This window comes from Stegodyphus dumicola, chromosome 9 (assembly GCF_044657685.1).
Source record: "Stegodyphus dumicola isolate Sdum_Otavi_A_Nest chromosome 9, ASM4465768v1".
Taxonomy (NCBI): Eukaryota; Metazoa; Arthropoda; class Arachnida; order Araneae; family Eresidae; genus Stegodyphus; species Stegodyphus dumicola.
The window spans coordinates 49,884,017-49,901,822 of NC_140776.1; the positions used below are offsets into that span (position 1 = coordinate 49,884,017).

At 32.3% G+C, this 17,806-nt stretch overlaps 1 long non-coding RNA gene across 1 annotated transcript in view; it reads left to right on the forward strand.

Annotated features, from left to right (window-relative positions):
* Positions 1-17,806, forward strand: part of LOC146995341 (uncharacterized) — a 470,439-nt gene that overhangs the window by 189,639 nt on the left and 262,994 nt on the right. The window contains exon 2 of the long non-coding RNA XR_015042973.1: positions 17,076-17,215. This is a non-coding gene — a long non-coding RNA (uncharacterized LOC146995341). The remainder of the gene's footprint in view (positions 1-17,075; positions 17,216-17,806) is intronic.

Below are 17,806 nucleotides of genomic sequence, written 5' to 3' on the forward strand. Positions count from 1 at the left end.
TTTTACATTTTTAATAAGTAAATACGAATAATTTTCTTCGGAAAGAGCATAAACATAGCCTTCCGTCCAATGCTCCTTTAAAAGCGCCATTTTGAGTGAAAACAACATTGTCAAAAAGCAGACGTTAACTTACACTTTCAAAAATACAGCTGCAGTTAAAAGTTTTTCCCAAGCAGGTGATTTTGTACCTATAGACAGATTCAAATTAATAACATGATAAATAATATTTTTTATTAAATGTTTTATTATGTATATTAAAACAATGTAATACTTTGTATAGCATAGCTTTGAACGAAAATTGTTTGTAACTTTTAAATTCATTATTTATGTTGCACTGTATTTATCCAGCTGCGTATACATATGGAAATTGGGAAAGCTGGTGCTTCTGCTTCGCGTTTTGTGTACATTTGGAGATGAAAAATCAGACAGAATCGGTTATCGAATTCACCTGCTGTTTGCTAACAAAGAATTCGAATATTTCGTACTACAAGTGATAGCGATACTTGTCAACTGCATTGCATGCCAAAAATTGCACTTAAAGCAAAAATACTGCTTAATGAATTGAATTATTACGAAATCCTGGATTAGCAGAGAAATATTTGCAAAATGGTTAATAAGCTATTTCTGTCTTGCTGAACTTTACTGCAAGTTGAAGGGAAGAGGTTGGAAATTTTGCCGTTGTTAACACATCACGTCATTTGCATCAAATCTCTAATCTCGATGAAGAACCAAACAAATAAAAAAATTTGTCTTTTTCTAACTCAGATTCTCTTACAAACTACGTAAATAGTGACTGCTATGTTTAAGGTATTTGTATCATGTCTGATGGCTGCAAAAGAAAGAAAAGAGCTGAATATATTACAAGTATGATAATAATAATAATAATAATAATAATAATAAAATTTGAAAGATTTTAGATTTTAAATTACCTCCAAAAGGGCTTTTTTAACGTTTTGTGTGCTACCTTTATTTATTAAATATTATGTTCTTCGCACTAAAACCATAAAATTCAGATCAACAGCAATATCACAAAATAATTTCAAATTGAGCATATCTTTAGAATTTCCGATATAGAGTCTCGCGCGCTGAAGATAATAATGTTTTCTTTCCGCTCAGTGTTGTCATTACTCCCTTTGAAATCGTTTAGTTTTTTAATAAAAAATTCAACGAAGTGTTACAAAATATGAAATCAATAATAAAACAAAATTCAAATTCAAATTAGGGCTTCCACATGCTCAGACTCTATGGAAGATTACATTATTCAAAATTTGATGACTCTAGGCAGCTTTTTTTTATCACAATTCGAAAAACATACATACATTTATGCAGATTCTTCATTATTTAATTTCTTTAAATGTAAGATCGGGCGATAATATATGTAGCAACGATTTGAAAAGTAATACAGCCTTTTAAACGTTTCAACGCAAAATGCTAAAACGAAATTAATAGTCCTTCAGGGCAAATTGCCCCTTTGGACTAAAGATCTGAAAAGTTTCATATTTTAAAATACGTCCAAGGGGGCGTTTTTTTAAAGTTTTGTATGATACCTTTATATATTAAATATCATGTTCTTTGCACTTAAACCATAAAATTCAGTTCAACAGCAATGTCGCAAAATAATTTTAAAATAAGCATATCATTAGAATTTCCGATACATAGATCCGCGCGCTGGAGATAAATATGTATTCCCCTCCCTAAATTGCCATTGCTCACTTTTAAATCGTTGAGTTTGTTAATCAAAAATTCGTTAAAGTTTTACTAAATCTGAAATCGATAATAAAACAAATTCCAAATTTCCCACTTTGGCTTTCAGATGCCCATATTCGTAGGAGGATTATGTCATTCAAACGTGGATGGCTCTAGGTAACCGTGATACAGCTGTTTAAATATTTCAACGCAAAATACCAAAACGAAAACAGTAATCCCTCAAGGACCTTTGGACAAAAAAAAAAAAAAAAAAAAAAAAAAAAAAGATGATTATATACATGTATTTGTGATGAATCAGGCCCTTTGCTTATGTGAAGGAAATTTCTACAAATTATCCACCTTACAGCCTGTATGTAAGAATTATAACATAAGAAATATTATTCTGAACATTCTTTGAAGCATAAATGTTTTTGACAGTATGATTTCTTTGTTTAATCGTTAACTTTGCTTGTTTACGTCAGAAATGAAGCTAAATGCCAAAGAAGGTATACAGTTTTGATATTTATATATTACCGTTATGAGTAACTGTTTCCATTTACACATTTTAAGTAATGCAGTTCTCCTCGAAGAAAAAGGAAAATTTTTAAATGGTAAATTCTGAAGGCCCAGGAAACGAACTTTTCAGTGGACGAACTAGAAAACGATTTTGGGAAAATGAAGATGGGGCGATGCAGTAAAAGAATGAATACTAAAAAGTGGATGCTCAGAGAGCAATATATCGAACTTTATGAAAGAGAATTCGATACCACAAAGAGTCGCATCACTTTACGATAGTTTATTATTCTTAAATTAAAATACTTTAGCGAAATACGTAAATTTACGCAAATTTTATGTACGTGCTGCGATCAATACAACGGAGAATCATCTTATTTTATGACATTTTATTATTTCCTAAATAAAAGTAATTTACGATTTAATTAATACTCAAATGTTATTTACATAATGTGACGTACTAATACGTAAATTTTAGTTATATAATGTGAATACATCGCACTTCTGGACATACAGCTACATTTTTACGCCTCAGATTTTGAGAACACTAATTTTCATTTTGAAATTTGTTATGCCATAAAAAGGAGCATTGCTGTGTCATAAAAACATGTTGAAAATTCTAAATGTTTAAGTGCAGTTTTCAGTGTTGAGATAAAACAGCCCATAAAATATACGACAAATTTCTTTTGTGTGGATTATTATCCCATTTCTCGTTTATGGAAACAATTTCAAATAGTTGGAATAACTTATAACGTTGCGCGCCTCTAACTAGCACGCAACCAAGAGGTGACTGTGAAAGCTTGTATAAACCACAGAGTCTTATAAAGGGTTTAAGTCCCTTTTTATTCAACGTACTAATTTACAATTGCGTTCTCTTGACGCTTACAAACGGTGCCAACTCGGCAGTCAAAATAAAAATAAAAACCTGAAAAGAAATTAAAAACAATATTCTAACTACGAGGCTCTCTCAAATAACTAACTCACCGCGTTTTACAATACGGCTGCTAATTCAGCAGACTTGAAGCTCACTGGAACAATTGCAACTACTTCCCGCCAAGCACATAGGCCGCAACGCGGGGTTTTTCAAATCTCTATAACTACCTCCGCGCTCGCTAAGTAAGAATAACTCTCTCTCACCGAACTTGTTTCCTTCTATTTAAATCATACTACTTCCGCTGATAATTTGAATGCTTGCGCGTTCTACTCAAATTTACATATTCTGGCATTGGCAGTTCCAGGGGAAAGTAAGGATTGACAGGAAAGATAGTTTAAACTTAAAATAAATGTTAGTTAAAATAAATATAAACCCTACAAACTATTCCACTGCACGCGCCCGCAGACACGACTTAAAGTTTTAGGTTACAGCATACTCCCTGAAGAATATATCGCATTACTGACAAAACGAAATCGACGAAAGATCACGACAACTCTGTAAGTCATAGTTGCCATAGCAGCAGGAAAACTGATATCTATCAGGAATGTGGGTCAAAGACTAAATACTTTAGGATGTTGTGCCCAGCCATGACAGATTTTATTTTTTCTCCCTTTTCAGAGAGGATTCTGTACATGAGTATGACTCTGAGTTCTTTGACCGTGAGGTTCCAAACTTTCAACTTAGTTGTTAGGGTATGAAATAAACGCTTTATAGTTTAGTGTATAGTCATGAAATCAAGTAAGCAATCAAGTATCTAAGCATTAAAAAAGAAATAAGTCTCTTAGAGCTCTAAGACCAAAGAAACACGATTAAATTCGTGTCTGTATCATGAGTCAGAACCACGATGCTAAATTACATGGAGGTCTAAAAGAACCAAAAATTAATTCAAAACAGTTTTTCTGACGATACTATTATATAAAAAGGAAGTGGAAGAAGCAAGACAATGCCTTTATCCGGTACTTGGAAAGAATCGCAGTTGGCCAATGTTGCAAAGATGAGATTTGCCTTTGAATCAGAAAATAAGTGTGTAATGATTTGATGACGAGGAGGCACATGCAATCATTCCAGTAACACCACTAAATATCACGCCTTTAACAGAGAAATTTTAAAAGTACAAAGTGTATACAACATCGATATGCACGTATTCAGATGGGGGACTCTGATACTCAAAAGATATCCTGAGCAAGTCCACTCGTCTTCGCGCAGCAGCACTGGATTAAGTTTATCGTTTGATTCATGTTAACCTATGCATCTGTGTGGAGCAGCATTGGTGAATGAAAATGCCGTAAAAGTGATTATATTGCTCGCATGTGGTGGTTGGCATATTGTGTGGACCTTAGTTTCACCCAAAGCTGTCTTTTTCAACCAGCCCCTTTTCAGTTGCTTTTCAAGTCAAATCCTGTTAGATGATGTCAAATGCTTTTCTACAAGAAAGAGAGAAATTTTATTTTATGACAATGAATTTCTTAGTTGAAAGTGTGAAACGTCAAATGCAGTCCATTTGTCAGAAAATCGTAGAACTTGCAGCTGACATTAAAAGTTGCATTTTTCTTTATATAGCGCTTGACATATGTTTCTGAATATAGTAAAAATTGAAAACGTATCTGAATATATTCTCTTTAATTTTAATCTTATGCGTATGAATAAATAATTAAATTGATAGTATTCTTGAGACATTTTTTTCAACTTCTTGTTATATGTCGAATTTAATGTCATGGGCTAAATTTTAAAACACTGTGTGATTCAATGTTGTTATATATCATAATGGTCCAAATACACGAAGACACTGAATGTATGAAATAATTTTTCAAGGAAGAAGAAGGTTATTTTTTACCCTGACTTTTTTATCACATATGATCTTGAGTGGTGAAGATATTTTTGAAGGATGATAATTAATTAATCAAAATACCACAAAAATACACAAATAAAAACTATGCTTTCTGCGAAATGATAAATGAACTCAACATCAATTTAATGTAGACTTTAACATTAAGCAAATACGCAACGTCTAAGGTTAATTTTTTACCCAATTTTAAAATACCTTAATGAGGTGTTCTTTAGAATGTGTTCCGCTTGCCCCAAATGGTCTTCGAAGTCTGCAGTTGTTATACTCCTAGATTTGCAAAAATGTTCTGAGAAATCAAAAGGGTTTCAGCGATAAATTAGTTAATGTAAAATAGAGAAACGTTTCGCCATTTTCAACCATAGAATCTTTTTAGCAAAAAATTATATCATTATTAGAAAATAATTCTCTAACGGCACGAGACTTTGACGTCACAATTCGAAGCTTTTTTATTTTCCAAGTAATAAATATAAAAACTTTTATGGGTTCTTGATCCTTTGCATTGCGATTTGGAAAATAGCAAACTGCCATTGAATGGAAAAGAAACTTTAATTGAACTCTAGAATGCAACCTCACTAAAAAATTAAATTCCAGACAAAACGTATGGTTAATTTCTCGACTTAATTACCAGTGCAAACGAAATACAGAGACAACGGCGCTTTAAATATTGTAATTTCTAGATATCTCAGTAACAAAAGGTTTTCACAGTAGTAACTCAGATAAAAACAAAGGATTGAAATAGACTTGATGTATGTGCCTATCTCAGACTTAAACATACATCCAAACAACACAACAATTGTGCAAGAATGGACATGCTCATCCATCTCATTAATGTGAGTCAATTACATTATTAATTTGGATGTCACGTCAGTAATAATCAACATTTATTAAATTTTTAGTTATTAAGATAAAGATAATCAAATCTTTAATAGCCTTGAATTATTAAAAAACTGATATAACTTTCTTTCTAAAAACTTAATTGATTAACACCAAAATAAAATTTAATGAATTTGATTTAATTGTATTTTAAAAATGTAAGTATACCGTATTAACATATGCTAAAAAAATCTGATGTCTACATCACATGACTTTCTTGTACGCGGTATATTAAATAATGCTCATTGTTTCCTGCATTTCATTTAAACTTATTGAATTAAATCTACCTTTTCGATAGCGCATAAACCATAATAGAATAAATGTACTCTTTAAATTTCACTATATTTATTTACCATAGCGACACTGTTGCTAGCTTCTCTTAACAGTGTTACATCTCATTCATTTTATAACTCAGAATGCGCAAAGATTATATCATCCGAAGAATTATCTAATCGTTGCCACATGTTCTATTCAAATACTATAATAAATCTAAATTGATGTATAAAAGAAATTAGACAAATAAAAAGAAACAGTTATTGTTGCGAAGCTCAGTTTTTTTAGTTTGGCAACAAATTCATTATTCTGCTAAGTTTCAAATGCAAATAAATATGGCTGCTATGGTAAAAATTAGGCTTAACCGCACATAAACAACTTTTAAATTCTAATTCAGAAGTCAAACAACAAAAATCAGCGTTATACCTACAAAAATTTTTCACAGGACTAGTTTCGATGGTTTTACCGAACCATCATCTTCAGCTGCAAAACCGCAAATGAACAAGATAGGAAATAATGATTAGATAAGATAAGAAAGCCTGGACAAGAATAAGCAAGTGGCGCCATCTGTTGGCGAAACTAGAACTAAAACATAATTTCTCTAAAAGCCGAAGGCAAATTTGGATTGGAATTAGGATCGTTAACTAGAACAGAAAGATTTTTATGAATGTGAAATGCCTCTAGAAAATCCAGTTCTCCAATGGAAGATGTATTTTGAATAATTTTGGCAGCAGAAAAATTGAAAGTGTGATTTTCGGACCAACAATGTTGAGCAACAGAAGACTTCTGTGTTTCCTTTTTTCTAACATATGCCTCAAGTTCTTCGACGCGAAATTTTAAGGCTCTCTTAGTTTGGCCAATGTAAATTAAACCACACTGGCAAGGAATCCTATAAATACCCCAGGAATTCATATCCGGAATGGGGTCCTTGAGTATAGAAGTTGGAATTTTATTGATAGGAGAATAAACAACCCGAAAGTTAAATTTCTGCAAAATATGTGCAACTTTATAGCTAATTGATGGAAAGAAGGGAATGACAACAGAATTTTTATAATCTCCTAAAATAAGAGTGTGGCTTTTAGTGTGTTGAGATGAGAATTTTTTAACTGCTTGATTAATAATGTTGGGTGGAAAGCCCCTGTCAATAGCTATTGCTTTTAAATACTTTAGTTCTTCATCAAGGGCTATTTTGGAGGAGCAAACTTGAAGAGCACGGAAAACATAGGAATAAAATGAAGCTAACTTTTGTTTAGTCGGATGACATGATTTAAAGTGTGGTGGAAGGCAAACCGATGAAGGTTTACGGTAAACTGTAGTACTGAAGTTGGATGTGTTACGTGTGACCAGAATGTCGAGAAACGGAAGAGAATTGCAAGTCTCAAGTTCAAAAGTGAACTGAATAGCAGAATCAATAGAATTCATTGTTGAAAGAACTTTATTTAAATCATCTTTATTACCTTCAAACAGAGTAAAAGTATCGTCTACGTAGCGGAACCATGCCGGGAAGTGTAAAGTTTCAAACAATTTTGATTCATAATAATGCATGTAGATATCAGCCAGGATGGGACTGAGGGGGCTTCCCATGGCTAATCCCTCAGTTTGCTTGTAATATTTATTTTGGAAAACAAAATGTGTTTGTTTCAAACAGAGTTGAGTGAGAGAAATTAGCTCATCAATTTCGATGCAAGAGAAATGAAATTCGCGAAGTCTGGTTTCTAGACATCTTAATGCACCCTCCACTGGGACATTGGTGAATAATGATTTTACATCAAAAGAAACCATGAGTAAATTACTAGGAGAAATGTTTTTAACCTTTTTTACAAAGTCTATTGAATTTTTTATGGTGTAAATGTTATTGTCTAATAGAGTGGAAAATTTAGAAACTAAATATTTAGCTAAAGGATCGAAACTAGTCCTGTGAAAAATTTTTGTAGGTATAACGTTGATTTTTGTTGTTTGACTTCTGAATTAGTATTTATTCGGCGTGTTATTGTGTCTAACTTTTAAATTGTTGATAGTTCTACAAATGTTGCATGCAGGTTAACTAAAAACATAAAAACCTTCGCCGGAAGATAAGAACAACATAATTCAATCACTTTTAAAGCAGAAAATGCACAATTTGCCAACATATAAGAATAAAAAACTGAGCTCACGGAGCCGAGTGGGTATATGTATATATATCCACCGAAAACGGAGGTGCACAACTACATCCTACAGCTGTCCTATATACAAAAATTCAACGTTCTGAGGCTACTTGTTTTTGAAGTATACGAGATACATACATGCATACATACCCGCGTACGGTAGGTACGTACAGACGCCACGAAAAAAAATCGCTTCTGAATCCATTTTAAATCAGTTTTATAATTTTTTTTAGGGGAAAAGAGTTTTTTATTCTGCCCATACGTACAGATGCCACGCAAGAACATCGTTAAATTGCATACGTCAAAATGGATATTTTCGTTGAAATATGGTACAGAACATTCTCCATAGGTGGTCCACAGTTCTGTAAAAGTGTTTCCAACTTGAAAACAACTCTGGAAAACGCTGCCTGAATATATATTTTACATGTTGAGCTGTGCATAGAAAAGTATAAACTTAACGCGAATCCGGGAAATTTCTATGCATTAATACCGACTTGCATTTAATCTACCTTCGTAGAACTGAGCGTGAAAAAAATGGAGCTATATTTTACGGCTTATACTTAAATGTTTCGAATACCCTATCTTGAAATACTCTAAATAAGTCTAGCCTTAAAATTAAGAGATATATTATTTTAATATATTTTGGTTTAATAAAAGTTTGGTTGCTTTAATAAGATGTATGTATGAAACTCAGAATGACATTTTAGTGGTGGAAATGTTTTATATCTTGCCAATGCAATACATTTATCATAGTAATTTTTTCTTTTTCTTTTCACTTATAAAATAGGTTACATTACATTTAATAAAAAATATGTTAATTTTAATAATAGATATATTAGTTACTTTTTTTATAGAACTAATAACACTTTTTTGTAAACTTTTAAATAAAACCTATAAATAATACTTTCAGTTAACAGAATTTCACCTTTCTCCGCTCTATTACATAAAAGGAAATATAAATGCTACAGCACTTTGCTACAGCAATAATGCTGCAGCAACTTTGCTACTCAAAACATTGATTATAAAAATTGATTCGTACTCTAAATACTTTTGTTATACAATTCAGTATTGTACGCAGCATTAAAACTCAGTCTGTGCTGTTTCTATAAACACGTCTCACAACCTTTCAAATAAAATTAATGACAATTTGTTTCATGTAATATATAACTAATACATTATACAGGGTGTTTCAGCAAATCGGTTACAAATTTTCAGCTGAGATAAAGTACTCCCAGACGATGAAAAATCACATAGCATTGCATGGTCGGAAACGCTTTCCTGGTAGTGACCACACAAAACAAAGGAAAGGAAGGACACAAACAGGCTGAGAAAAAAACATTTATTATTGTTTCAGCCTGATGGGGACCCCAAACATTACAGCCTTGATGTTCGTCTCCGCCTGAATACAATGTATCCTCAACATTAGATCGGCAGGGGTGGTCCGGTGCATTGTCCAGCAAGATTGCCAAATCTCGCTTGCGTTGTCTTCAAAGATACATAAGGATAATATAAGGATAAATAATTAAATGTAAATTAATTTAATATTGATAATATAATGACAAATAAGTATTATTAACAAGGATAAATATATAAATAAGGATAAATAATTAAATGTAAATAAATTAAATATTAATAATATAGGGACAAATAAATATTATTAAACAAGGATAAATATGTATTATGGAGATATCAAGCCAGATTTTTCACTTATTTAAGATATTATGTGGTTGAAGGATTTACTGCATTTCTTCCATACATTTGCACTGGATATCTATTTATCCTGCTACTATGGCAGATCGAATCTGTCATTGGCAGGAGCATCACGATGGAAGTCAGACTGCTTAGGCGAGAAAAACATGTTCGTAAAACGAGACTAGATCGGATTTCATTCTCAGCATCAAGTTCCAAAGATTATTCCCTCTTGCCTCCCATCCCATTTCTCCCGCTCCCTTTCCAGCTGTGTATCTGTTATTTATCAGGCTCCGACACTCCACCCCGAACGATTTTTCTCCCGAACCTCCTTCACAGCATGTCCGTGATGGTATTGGCAAATTATCCGATGACTATGGTACGAAAACTAATTCTTTCTTTGCTTCGAGTGAAATCGGTTTTCTTCATCGCTTGTTTGTTTGACCTGTCTTAACAGGATTAGAAGCGATGTTTTCTGCTTTATCCCTGAGTGTTACTGACGTTAATGCTTAAAATTCTCCTCAGAATTTTCTATCGATTTAGTTCGCCATGAGGATTCATAACAAAATTACAGACCACAGCTTCATAAATACATACTTAATCAAATATTCTTATTAGACAAAATAAGTGTATTACAAAATCACACAATCCCATTAATCTGAGATAAATGGAACGGAGAACTATTTCAAAAAAAATTTTTTTTTTTTTTTTGAGTATAAATCATGATGTTTATGTTGGGAAATTAAAATTAGAAAAAAATATCCATTGCATTCTTAAATTAAAACGTGTTTTAAAATGCATTTAGATTCTACAGTTTAGTACATTTAAAAGGCATTTCTCCCGCCTTCTTAGCATTCTTTCGTGGTTTAATGACCAACACACTCGGCGTGTATACGAGAGGTCCGTGATTAGAGTCACGGCTAGGGCGTTTCTCATTTTTCACATCTCCCTGCTTCAAAAAACCCTCATGTCTCTAAAATTTACATACCCTTCAAGCATTTGTGTGTTTATAGCATATGAAATAAGATGTCTCAGCATCAGTGAAACGGCATTTATATACGGTAACATAAGTTAAGAATCATTTATAAATATGCTGCTCTAGCTATTGTTCTGTAATGACGCAGACAGACAGAAAACTTCGACAGACGTCCTGTTTTGTACTCGCTAAGTCTTTCTGCTCCCAAGGCAGAAATAAAGAACAGGTGTGAAGGAAGAAAGCGTAGAAAGAGAAGAATTTGATTTGAGAGGAAAAATATTTTCGTGTAGTTTGCTATGAAGTTTTTTAAAGTCCAAATAGAAAAAATCTGATCAAGACAACACAAAAAAAGACTGATATGGATCTGAATTTTTTAATTAATTATTACACACATTTTTTATTATATTATACAAAAAATTATACACATTTTTTGTTGCATTTCATTTAAACTCATTTCCTCGATTTTCATTTAGAGATAGATATGCTTTTCATTCACTTACTTCATTTCTCACCTTGCTGCAAAGCAAAAATACATTAAAACTCAAATCGTCTTCATTAAAAAAATTGTAAAATACAGAAAAACCTGTCACCAAATACAGTTATAAACACTTAAACAAAATTTTTATTATTAATATTAGAGCTTCTGCGCCAAAACAAGGAATTCGACCAGAACAGCAGATTGTTTGGTGCAAAAAGCTGAAAGTTTACTTTTGATCCCATTCGACAAAATGACACTGAAGTTAGTGCACAGACTGACTTAATTCACTAGTCTACTAAATTTCAAATGTAAACAAATGGTGGCCACGTTAGGCTTACCAATTAAACAACTTTTAAATTGTTGATAATTCTACAACAATTGCATGCAAATTAACTAAAGGCATAAAAACCTTAACTGGAACATAAGAACAACATAATTCAATCACTCTTAAAACAAAATCTGTAAAATTTTCCAGCATATAAAGGCAGGTGCTCAACTAGATGTTATAGCAGTCCCATATACAAAAATCCAACGTTCTATGGCTAGTCGTTTTTGAGTTATGCTAGATACGTACATACATACGTACGTACAGACGTTACCAAAAAATCCCTTCTGAATCCATCTTAAATCCATTTTACAAACCATTTATCGCCTAAATGGATTCGAGAGATTACTTCCTTTATTTCGTACAAGGAAGTAAAAGCAGGGTTTAAATATTTAACTATATTAAAAAGAGAGACTTGTTAAAAATACTTATGGACGTGAAACGCTGAAAGAATAGTGTGATGTAAGCCAACTTGATAGAGTTATACTTGAATGTTTTATGTTTTAATTATAGCTACATACATGGCATCGCCCTATATAAGAGAAGTAAAAAAGTGACGCATTCCCTTTTAAATTATACGTTTTTAACTGTTCTACCAAATCCGGTATGCTCATATTCAGCTGCAGAATTTGGTGCTACATCTCTTTTTAAAGTATCTGAAGATGCAACAGTTTTGTTGAGTGCAGGAGAAGTTAGAATTACCTCTAAATTTGCTGTATCATTACTATTCTCAACTTCATTCTCATTAATACATTCAACTTTATTTCTTTCATTCAGATAACTATTTTTACTATGAAATCGTTCCGATATTTGCCTTTTAGAATGTATTTCCATTTTTTATGCGATTTTTTCATCTGTTAGTATAATACTGTATAAACCTGATTATTCTGTTTCTCTTGGAATTTGTACGCTTTCTTTTTCCTTTTTTCCTTTATTATTTAAGTAAATATGATCTACTAGTTTTAGTGGGTATAATGGTCTTGTATTCCTATCATCACAACTTTTTGTAATATTTGGCTCTTGAATAAAGGTATCTTTCTTCTTCATTTTGTTTAATTTAGATGCACTTTTCTTTACCACAGTCCATTCACTTTTCTTCTAAACATTAATTCCGAATGTGACTTTATTTTAGCTGAAATTAGAGATTTACGGTGTTTTAATAAAATTAAATATATAACATCATCATCAACTACAACCATTAGAATATTGTGTCCTGGACAATCAGGATGTGACACACACCAACATCTTCCACCGCAGTTAGGCTTGTTACAAGGAAAATTATCTGTCATGTTCGTAAAAAGTGATGTGTAGTTGGATCTTGCACACTAATAGTTGTCCCATACGTATAAATTTCAGCATTTGCCGAGTCCAGTGCTATTATGATGTTTCATTCCAGTTCATTTTTAAAACGCACTATTTACCTTGTAATTTTTTCACATATTCGAGCTAAGAATGTTTGCAAGTTTGTGCGACGTGATGATAAGAGAATGCATAATAATGAGAAAGTCATGTTCGATGGGGCTTTGAAGAAAATAATCCAGAAAAAAAAGTGGAGAAGACCCAGGCCGAACTATGAATAGTCAAGAAAAAGAAAATTATAAGCCTTTCCTAAGTGGGATTCTACCGACTGCGTATGCGTAATGTGTACACGAGTCAGTTTCGCTTAGAAAGTCCTCCACGAAGGGTTGCAGCCGAAAGCATCGTCGAAGAAAACGTCGCGGAGAAAACAACGCAAGCCGAAAATGTCGTGGTACAAAACATCGTGAGAGAAAGCATCGCAAAGAGAAGAGAAAATTCGCAGTACTAAAACATCGTGGTACAAAATATCGTGGTCGAAAACAAAGCAGTTCAAACACTTCGCAGTTTAAAAATATCGTCGTCGAAAATATCGCGATAAAAAATAAAGCACCTACAAATCATCGCATGACGATAACATCGCGCACATGCGTTTTTGAAATTCCATACTGACATAGTATGGGATTTCAAAACTGACTTTCGTCGTAGCTGACAAATCGACATCCAAAAAAGTTGATTGCACGCTATACATGAAATTGTGAACCACACGTCAAGAATAAAGGAAACAAAACAATATATAATTTTCACAAAATAATCAGATTAATAAATGTGAAAGAAAATAATTTGATCATTAACTAAGCAATTTTTATAGAGGTAACCTCATGCAGTTATTTATTTACCTTTATCTAAGCACTTTTAAATTGTATTTTTCATAAAAAATGATCAGTAAAACTTTATAAAAATAGGTTAATTTATTAATAACCTTTGTTAATTAACCATGCAAATTTAAAATTCTATTATGTTCTATAAATTGAATTAATTTTCTACTCACTTTAAATTTTTAAATGTTTAAGTTTTCTTCTTATTTTTTCAACAAACATTTATTAGTTCATTCAAAAATTATGCAATATAGAAGTAAAAGAATTCCTCTTTCCTTCTTGCGCTCCCGAATATACTGTAGATTACTCTTTTTGAAACCTGAAAAAATTACAAAATATAAAAATAATTACAAATGTGAAAACATGGAAATTATAAACGCTTCCTCCTTAATTTTTTAAAAAAAATCTACTGTTGTTAACTCATCAGACAAAGTCTTTGCTGCTGAAAAACATTAAAGAATTTGGATTTTAAATGCTATGTAATTTGTTTCCGTATTTCTATTTGGAATGTAAAATAGTATTCAAAGAAAATCATCAAAATTTTAAAGAATTATATTAAAGCTTGAACAAAATTTATGTCTATATCTATATTTATCTATCTATCTATATATAAAGAAGCTTACAATCTACCTAATGCTACAATATTTCATTTTTAATGTAAACATTTCTGTGTAACATCCAAAAAGACATAAATTAGAAATTATGCATGGAAGTATAGTGTCTGAGAATTCATAGAAATCTATTTACTTGTCTGTTACTGATGGTATAAAATTAAAGTTATTGCAAAATGCTGTTAAGAAATCCCTTCCAAATGATTACTTAATGCTGTGTTTATCAGCGGACTTTTGTAACATCAAAGACAAAGAAAAATCATACCGATCCTAATTTCACAACGATATCTGTATTAGTCAGAATTGTTGTTTTTTTAAAGTTTCATATTCTTCGCCAGTAGAGTCCTTTTATTTTGATGTTCTAGTGAGTTTATCTTACAGTAATCTTAGTCTTATGCTGGAAATTAATCTGCAGCTTGCGATATTCGTCTTACATTAATGGAGATTTCGACATTATCTGTCTTATTCCCTCGAGTTATTTTTAGCCTTTTTTTTATTCTGTAAGCATTGTTCTCCATTTAATTTGAAATGAATTAGTTACTGAGGAAGGTCTTGATAATCCTGTAAAACTAATAATAATACGCTCTCATTCATATTCATAATCAACGAATGATAACTCATTTGATACCTCTTTAATTTTTAACGTTATTTTGGCCAATCAAATTTCAAACGAATGATTCCACTCCTTCTGCGCGTGCTTCTGGGATGTAAGGGCTTAGCATGTCCTCAAACTAAAAATATAGTGAACTGTAACTCTTCACGTCTTGAATTTGATTAACTAGATACTACGCCGTTTCCCATTTGTCCTTTATATGTAAAAGAATGTAAGGAATTACCGCATTTCCCCATGCCTGATATCGTGGTGTTAGTGACAAACGTACAGGTAAAAATGGAAAATGCGTGCTTCGAACAATTGATTTCTTATTTTTCCGGTTCTGAAATACCTCACAGTCTATAAACGTTATGCGTCATTGTAAGCGATATTTATGTGAATTCTTAATAACATTCAAATACATTTTACGATCCTTATAAGTTTCCTTGAATTCATCGTTTTTGATATCAAAATATTCAAGAAGGCTGCTATAGTGTATAGGCCGTTCGGAATGTTCCTAGATCCTGACAAACGTTTTGGGAAAAAGTTTAACATTTTAGTACCTACCATAGGCTAGGGTTTATTTCTATTAGAATGTGCTAAGTAGCATTTCAAAATAGTATACATCATTTTATCTTTGTTCTTGAAAGTACAGTAAGGGCTGTCTTTTGAGTAGCTGCAATGAAACTCTATAGGAATGAGATGAAACTTGTTATATTTTATGATTAAGAGAAAAACTCTTAGCAGATAAATTTAGCGGGTACATTCCACATTAAATATGTTACCAAAGTGTAGTTATTCAGAAATTCTTGGAATAAAAAGTTCTTAATAACACTAGGTCAGTGACACCAGAAAAAGTATTGGTTGAACTAAGCGAAAAAAAAATCTCGATTTCCATACATCACATATCTGAAAGATAAGATTAAATAAGCGCTATTTGCGCTACATCATTCATCATATGCTTAATAAGTAGAAAGTCACTGATGTGTATTATTACCATTTTATGCTAGAACAAAATTTGTATCGATCTTTTAAACCAGAAACAATTATTAATATGCGTAGTGCTTTTCAGCTGAAGTTCTTGATGTCAATATGAAAACATTACGAAGTACTGGAAAATAAGTAGTGAAATTGTACTTTTTCAATTCGGACTGTACAGTAATTGCTTCATCAGAAACTCAAAGAACAGTTACGTCCGTGTTTTGCGTATAACAGTGCTTGCCAAAATGTTAGCTGAATTTTATTACAATTAAACGAATCACACCATAAGTCGAACTGTTGACCTTCCAAAAGGAAATCATCTAAATATTTTTTCGATTTTGCTTTTTAAAACTTTTCTTATTACCTTAAATGAATAGTAAATTGAGGGGAAAATATTTCCAATCTCAAATGCTCAGCAAAAGGTTACTGATGAATGTAAAAAAAAAAAAAAAAAATGTCTTAAACTATAGCAGTACGATTGTTTTAAAATCTTCCTTGGATATAGAGGCAGCATGGACACTTACAAACATCTATGCTGCTTCTCCGGGATTTGAACCTGGGCCAGCTTCCAAAAGCCAAGGCAAAAGGGTGGGCATGAACTAAATGTAATCTTACGTTATCGGATAAATAAGAAGACCTTCAGGGAAAAGTAACGTCACTTACCTCGTTGCTGCAGGGGCCCAAAAGTTACTAGACCATTGTAAAGTCATTAGGGTGTTTCTGGTGGGGGGGCAGGAGACGTGAAAAATGCGCAGTGCCGGTACTCGAACCCTGGACATCTCGAATACGCGTTGAGTATGCTTCTAATTACAGTACGAAGGCACACGGAAAGAAGAGAGAAAATACCTTATATATTCCCCTTTTTAAAGGGTGACTGGGATTTAGAAGAGCCAATCGCCAAATTCTGGTGTTGATGAATAATTGAATAATCTCGCACAACCTTTTAGTTCTTTTTATTATTATTATTATTTATTTTTTAGCAGACGGCATGAAAATGTACAAGATCCTAGCAAAGAGTTGAACTTTGGACTTCTCGAATACACGTCGAGTATGCTTCCTATTACACCATGAAGGCGTGCGGAAAGGAGGGAGAAAATACCTTGTACCATTTTAAAATCAGGTATTTTTTATTCATTAATAATACATATTTATTTTTAATAAACCGAAAGCACGGTACTTTAGAATAAATTTTATATAGTTTCGAAAATTCTATCCTTTTAAATAATCACCAGTTTGCTCTTCACACTAAAGCGCTCTTTCTAAAGAGTAGTTTATCACCTGTAATGATGTTTTTTTTTTTTTTTTTTTTGGCTTATGTTTTCAACTTTTTAGCGGATCTTCCCTTCCAGATTTTGAGTGATTTCGAGGATTGTTGCGGTGTTCTCCCTCTTTCAAATTACTCTTCCGAGGCAGTTAAGACAGGTCAGCGTGGCAGCCACTTGATTTCAAAGTTTCGTAAAATTATCCTTCTTCCAAAAATTCCAAAATTTCCAAGAAAATTTGTGCGCTAATTGAATTGTTAAGACAAATCATTTCACGTGATCATAAAGTATTGAAATCGACAAATTTAATCTCTTAACCTTTTTTTTCTCATTGTTATTTGACGGTTTGCTTCGACTAGTACCTTTATTTTAGCTTCATCAACTTCAACTGCCCTTTCAGAATGTGGTGTATCTTTAAAAATCGGGATTTTGCGAAATGCCGGAACGAA